A 7003-nucleotide genomic window follows, 5' to 3' on the forward strand; every position below is an offset into this window, starting at 1 on the left:
CCTAAGAACTTGGTGGGGGGATTGGGGGCAGGGGAATTTCCAGGGGAATCCCCAGGTAGCAAAGACAGAGCTGCCTCCCTTACCCTAAAGGGTACATCTGTCCCCAGACCCCAGTGCAGAACCCAATGTAGATCCCAGCCTTACTCTCTGGGCCTGAGGAATGGGGAGGGGCCAGGCAAAGGGGGATGCTCGAATCACTGCCTTCCCTGACTTCTTTCTCAGACACCTTATTAGCCAGCCCCTCCCTAAGGGACCCCCTTTTAGAAGGAGGGGGCGAAGTACAGATGGACCCCCCAGGTTACCATGGAGACAGCAGGGAAAGGGTTGCTGTATCACCATGGCAATAATTGACGTCAGTGCTACCCTTTCCCATCGCTTGATATGAGAGGGGGACAGCCACCCCAACCACAAGCAAATCCCCCACAAATCCTCCTCCTCTTACTGAGCCAATCAACCAGGGGGGTCGCCAGACTTAATATAGCACAGGAGTTAAAAGCACAGACTCTGATGTCAGTCAAACCTTGGTTCAAATCCTCACTCTGCCTCACCCTAGCCGTGCAAATTTGAGCAAGTTCCTTAACCCCTTGAAGTCTCATAGGTGGCATGGGGATAAATAAGCTATGTGCCTCCAAGGATTACATGAGGATGACATGGGATCATGCAGGGAACAGGCGTGGGGTCTGCCTCACCCGAAGTGCACATTGGCATTAGGGACAGTCAAGGATCCTACTCACCACCTTGGGACTTGTCAGGGGATTGTGGACCTCCTGATACAGACTCACATCCCCTAGAGGGCCCCCAGGACTTGTAAGGACTGGGCCCCAGGGTTTGAGCATCTCAGGATTTGGGGGTCTCAGAGTGGAGCCGGAAACAGTGGAATTTCCAGGCTCTGAGGAAACCCCAGATGCCACTTTCCCTGAAACCTCATCACATCGGGACTCGGACCCAGCTTCCCCTTCTCCTCCCCTCTGCCTAGTCCTAGGCCTTATTAGCAGCCTTCTACTTCTTTTTTTTTTTTTTTTTTTTTTGAGACGGAGTCTGGCTCTGTCGCCCGGGCTGGAGTGCAGTGGCCGGATCTCAGCTCACTGCAAGCTCCGCCCCCCGGGTTTACGCCATTCTCCTGCCTCAGCCTCCCGAGTAGCTGGGACTACAGGCGCCCGCCGCCTCGCCCGGCTAGTTTTTTGTATTTTTTAGTAGAGACGGGGTTTCACCGTGTTCGCCAGGATGGTCTCGATCTCCTGACCTAGTGATCCGCCCGTCTCGGCCTCCCAAAGTGCTGGGATTACAGGCTTGAGCCACCGCGCCCGGCCAGCAGCCTTCTACTTCTTAGGGGCCTCCATCTGCTCCCCTAAGAAAAAGGATGGGGTGCCCAGGCATGGTGGCTTACGCCTGTAATCCCAGCACTTTGGGAGGCTGAGATGGGCAGACCTCTTGAGGTCAGGAGATTGAGACCAGCCTGGGCAACATGGCAAAACCCTGTCTCTACCAAAAAAAAAAAAATTGCCAAGTGTGGTGGCACATGCCTGTAGTCCCAACTACTTGGGAGGCTGAGGCGGGAGGATCACCTGAGTTTAGGAGGTAGAGGTTGCCGTGAGCCAAGATCATGCCACTGCACTCCAGGCTGGGCAACAGAGTGAGACTCTGTCTCAAAAAGAAAAAGAGAGAGAGAGAGAAGAGAGAGAGAGAGAAGAGAGAGAGAGAGAAGAGAGAGAGAGAGAGAGAGAGAGAGAAAGAAAGGAAGGAAGGAAGGAAGGAAGGAAGGAGAAAGAGAAAGAAAGAAAGAGAGGAAGGAAGGAAGACAGATGAAGGGAAGGAAGATAGGAAGGAAAGAGAGGGAGGGAGGGAAAAAGGAAAGGGAAAGGAAGGAAAGAAGAAAGAAAAGAAAAAGGATGAGGCCAGTGCGGTAGCTCACACCTGTAATCCCAGCACTCTGAGAGGCTGAGGCAGGTGGATCTTTTGAGCACAGGGGTTCAAGACCAGCCTGGACAACATAGTGTCTCTACAAATACAAAAATATTAGCTGGGTGTGGTAGCATGTGCCTGTAGTCACAGCTACTCAGGTGGGTGAGAGGAGAATCGCTTGAGCCTGGACGGTCAAGGCTGCAGTGAGCCGAGATCATGTCACTGCATGAATATAAGAAAAAAAGACGGCCAGGCGCGGTGGCTCACACCTGTAATCCCAGCACTTTGGGAGGCTGAGGCAGGCATATTACAAGGTCAGGAGTTCAAGACCAGCCTGACCAACATGGTGAAACCCCGTCTCTACTAAAAATACAAAAATTAGCTAGGCATGGTGGCATGTGCTTGTAATCCCAGCTACTCAGGAGGCTGAGGCAGGAGGATCGCTTGAACCTGGAAGGTGGGTGTCACAGTGAGCTGAGATCATGCCACTGCACTCCAGCCTGGGCGGCAAAGCGAGACTGACTCAAAAAAAAAAAAGAAAAGAAAAAAAAATACAAAGGATGGATGAAGGACTGCAGGTAGAACAGCCTGGTCACCACGGGGATATGGATGGTCCAGCTCCCACTGCCCTCTCCCACCCACCGTAAGGGTAGGGGACTAGAATCATTCTCATTCCCTCCCTCTTCCCTGACTCCAGTACAGGCAACCACAGTTCAGTCTGCCCCAAATCCACTGCCACTGCCCTGAGTCAGGTCCCCCTTAATACTTACCTGATTATTCCCGCAGCTCCCTGCCGGGTTTCCCTCCTTTCTTCCTCGCTTGATTCCTCCAATCCAGAATTATTTTATAAAGACCACAAATGCAGCTGGGTCAGTTTCCTATCTAAACCTCATCAATGGCTTCTTCACATCCAAATCATCACAAAACATTCCTCCCACCTTAAGCACACTGTCCCTTCTGCCTGGAATAGCTTCCCCTGACCCTGCAGATTGCCCTCAAAGGCGGCTCCCCTGACCACCCATCAGTCCCCCATCCCTAGGGCCTGCATGGCCACTGTGTTGCCTTCAGTGTCCGTATCTATTCCTGATCTCAGCTCACGCCTGTCATCCCAGGGGCCAGGGGCTGGACCGTCCTCCTCCTGACATCCCCAGGGTGTAGAACAGGAGGGCTCAGGAATCTGCAGATTAGACTAGTTTGTGAATGACTGCTTGTGATGTCCACAGAGGAGAGGCCTTGGTGCTATGAGGAGAAGAAAGAGTAGAGCCACCTGCCTGGCTGGGAGGTTGGAAATGGCTCTCATGAGGAACGGACGCTTGAACTGAAGGATGAGAAGCTGTTACCCAGGCAAAGACTGAGGAACGCCCCAACACTGGGGTTGGCATGGGCCATGGGTTGGGTGAACTTGATGCTAAAGACATGGTGCAGGGAGACATATTCCTATTTTGGGAAGACACACCCGGCTGCCCTATAGGAACAGACCACATAGGGGATTGAGAGTGGCAGCAGGGAGACAGGTCAGCAGGCTGCTGCAGCCTCTCTGGTGAAAGGTGATGGGCCCTTGGCTCAGGTGTTGGTGGAAATGGAGAGAAGCGATGGGATTTTAGGTATGTCCTGAAAGGACAGGATTTCATAGCTGCTTAAGGATGAAAAGGGTGAGAAAAGCTGGGCACAGTGGCTCACGCCTATCATCCCAGCACTTTGGGAGGCCGAGGAGGGTGGATCGTGAGGTCAGGAGTTCAAGACCAGCCTGGCCAACATGATGAAACCCCGTCTCTACTAAAAATATAAAAATTAGCCAGGCATGGTGATGCACGCCTGTAGTCCCAGCTACTCGGGAAGCTGAGGCAGGAGAATTGCTTGAACCCAGGAGGCAGAGGTTGCAGGGAGCCAAGACTGCACCACTGCACTCCAGCCTAGGCAACAGAGCAAGACTCTGTCTCAAAAAAAAAAAAAAAAGGGGGGTGAGAGAGGACAGAATCTAGAACCAAGTCCAGATTTCAGGTTCAGACAACTGGGAGATGGCTAAGCTGGGGGACATGGAGGGAGGGCAGGTATGCAGCCTGTTTCCTGAGAGATGGGACATCCAGCAGGAGGGGTCCAGAAGGCAGGTGTGGGGTGGGGGAGAGGGCTGGACTGAGAAAGAGAAATGAGTTTCTGACATGGGCTGGACGCTGAAGGCATGGGAGTTGATGAGACTCCCCGGGGACAGACTGTAGCAGGTCTGGGAACAACCATGATTAGGCAGTGAGCAAAGGATAAGAAATTTGCCATGTGGCAGCAACCCATAAGATAGCAAGAAAATCAAAAGTGCACAGTGTCCAGAAATACAAGGGCCTAAAAGTATCTCAAAGAGGAAGAAGTATTTGTGTCAAAGCTGGCCACTGCTAAGGGGTCAAGGCAGATAAAGACTTATAAGCATCCCTTGGATTTAGCAACAAGGAGGTCAGTGGTGACCTTGGCAGGCTGTTCCTGTGGAATGGTAGGGGAGGAAGCCAGATTGCAGGGGCTGAGTGAGGAAGTGGAAACAACGTGTGTATACAACTCCTTCAAGAATGTTGGCTGCAGAGGGGAGCTGGAGAAGGATGTGGAGCTGAGGGAGGGCTTTCTTTTTTTCAAACATATGAAAAGACTAGAGCCTGTTTGTCTGCCTGTGGGAAGAAGCCATCAGGGAGGGTGAGGCTGAAGATATGGAAAAATGGTTGAAGACAGGGAAAAAAAGGAAGGGATTAAGGGAAGGAGAGTCCCCAAGGAGGAAAAACAGATTAAATTCCCAAATATGGCTGTACAACTTGGGGGGCAAGTCAGGGCCTGTACTGGGCTCTGGGGGCTCAGAACAGCTGCCCACTCTCCCCGGCAGCCAGTGTGAGTCACTGGTGGGGAAATAGCCCAAACTGGCAGTGTGGGAAAGGGAGCTGGGCCAGCATGTTCCTTAGGATCCCCAGGGGTCAGGGAGGAGCAGGGCCCAGCCTGGGCTCTAAGCCCTGAACCCCATGCCCTGAGCTAGACAAGGACACACAGAAGGGTTGTATCACCTTTTGTAGGAGCAGGCAGAGTTGTAGAAAGCTTAGGTTTTACTTTTGGCTTTTCACTGCCCCATTGTGAACCTCAGTTTCTTCTTCTGCAAAAAGAGAGGGTTAAACAGATCAAAGACTTCAGTTTTGGGGAAGGAAAGTATCAGGACTTTGCTGACAGTTTAGGGAATCCTAGAGCCCCAGCAGCCTCCTGAACTAGAGTTGGCTGAAGAGCTGACATTTAAGCATGCATAGAATTAGGGAAAAGGCACCTATGAAAGCCATGGGGAGCGGGTCAGGGTGCGCCTAAGCCTGGGAGAAGAGGAGGCCCTTTGAGGTGTGAGATGTGCCTGAGCACACCATCAGGAGTGTGTGAGGCCAGCCAGGAGTGGCGGCTCATGCCTGCAATCCCAGCACTTTGGGGAAGCTGATTGGGAGGCGGGCAGATTGCTTGATCCCAGGAGTTTGAGACCAGCCTAGACAACATGGCAAAACTGTCTCTACAAAAAAAAAACCACAAAAAATTAGCTGAACTTGGTTGCGCAGGCCTGTGGTCCCAGCTGCTGCAATCCCAGCAATCTTCCTGCATCAGCAGGAAGGTTAGCCCTGGGAGGTCGAAGATGCAGTGAGCAGTGATTGTGCCACTGCACTCCAGCCTGGGTGACAGAGTTGAGACCGTCTCAAAAAAAAAAAAAGAAAAGAAAAAAAGGCTCACCTGTAATCCTAGACTTGAGAGGCCAAGGCCGGTGATTCACTTGAGCTCAGGAGTTCGACACCAGCCTTGGCAACATAGTGAAACCCTGTATCTACAAAAAATACAAAAAATTAGCCAGATGTGGTGGTGAGTGCCTGTAGACCAGTTACTTGGGGGGCTGAGGCAGGAGGATCATTGGAGCCCAGGAGGTCGAGGCTGCAGTGAGCTGTGATCACCCCACTGCACTCCAGCCTGGATGACAAAGTGAGATCCTGTCTCAAAAAAAAGTGTGTGAGCAGGGGCTGGAAGCCCTGGGTGGGATAAGGAAGGGTTTCTCCAATGGGCAGCTGACCTTCCTGCCCCTGGCCCCTCCTGCTGCCTCTGCCTGTCCTTGCACTTCTGTCCTTGGACCTGGGGAGGAGTGTCTCTGGGGAACCTGGAGATCTGGTGACCAGCCCCCTCCCACTGAAGCGACTAGTGGGGGCAGACCAGACTAGACCTCATGAGAGAGACCAGCTCTGCCCCCACCCCCTCTGCCAGCTGACGCCTCCTGGCCTTCTGCTAAAAACAGCCAGGCCCCGGGGGACTATGGGTTTTCAGGACTCCCCCTCCACGCCCAGGCAGGTATTAAAGAGGCCGCAGTCGGGCCAGACCGGCCGGACACCATGCTATTCACCGAGACTGCTCACTTCGTGGTGAATTTTCTTCTGTCCCGGTGAGGGGGCCCGAGGGAAGGCGCCGGCGGGATAAAGCACCCTGGTCTGGCAGCTGGAGAAGGAGGCACCCAGGTCCTTGGGAAGGCGCCAGTGGGGGCCTCCAGTCCCTTTCCACGTCCTTCTAAATCGACCAGGAGTGACCCCGGGCCGTGCCCTGCCTCGTCCGATCCGAGGCAGCTCCCTTCTCCCCGCCTGTCGTGTTCTCCTGGGGTGATCGCTGTCCCATCTCCCCCGCAGGCGGCCCCGGGCCACGGCCCCGCACCGCCTGGACAAGGAGTTGTGTTTCTGGGGCAGCCGGGGCCCGGTCTTGCCGGCGCCCGCCGCCCGCCGCAGCCTGGGCGACTACTGGCTGAGCCCGCAGCGCCGCCACCCTCCGGGTGCCGCCTGGCGCTGGCCCGCACGCAACCTGTTACTGCTGCCCGGGGCCACCGGCCTGGCCGACGTGCCCTCAGCGCGCTGGCCAAGCTGCTACGGCGCGCGCCCGAGACTCACGTGAGTGCGCCGGGAAGGGCGGGGCGAGGGTCCGGGGAGCAGACGGGTGCGGGGCCTATGCGAAGGGGCGCGGTCTAAGGAAGGGGAGGATCCCCAGAGCCGAGGATCGGGGCCTGGGAGCGAGGGGAGGGGGCGGAACTGGGTGGGAAGGGCGGGGCCTGAGGGCTACCGGGAGCGGAAGGAAGGGG

The 7003-nt window shown here is 54.8% G+C and overlaps 1 long non-coding RNA gene across 2 annotated transcripts; it reads right to left on the minus strand.

Moving 5' to 3' along the window:
• Positions 1 to 2283: 2283 nt before the first annotated feature.
• LOC141408448 (uncharacterized) lies at positions 2284 to 6361 on the minus strand. Of its 2 annotated transcripts, XR_012423273.1 has the most exons (5): positions 6297 to 6361; positions 5629 to 5719; positions 4935 to 5020; positions 2673 to 2728; positions 2284 to 2420 (listed from the first exon to the last, which is right to left on the minus strand). It is a non-coding gene; the product is annotated as an uncharacterized lncRNA (long non-coding RNA). The 2 variants fall into 2 exon arrangements; XR_012423272.1 differs by lacking the exons at positions 2284 to 2420; positions 2673 to 2728 and having other exon boundaries at positions 4706 to 5020.
• Between the last annotated feature and the right edge of the window lie 642 nt (positions 6362 to 7003).

This window comes from Macaca fascicularis, chromosome 1 (genome assembly GCF_037993035.2).
Source record: "Macaca fascicularis isolate 582-1 chromosome 1, T2T-MFA8v1.1".
Lineage (NCBI taxonomy): Eukaryota > Metazoa > Chordata > Mammalia > Primates > Cercopithecidae > Macaca > Macaca fascicularis.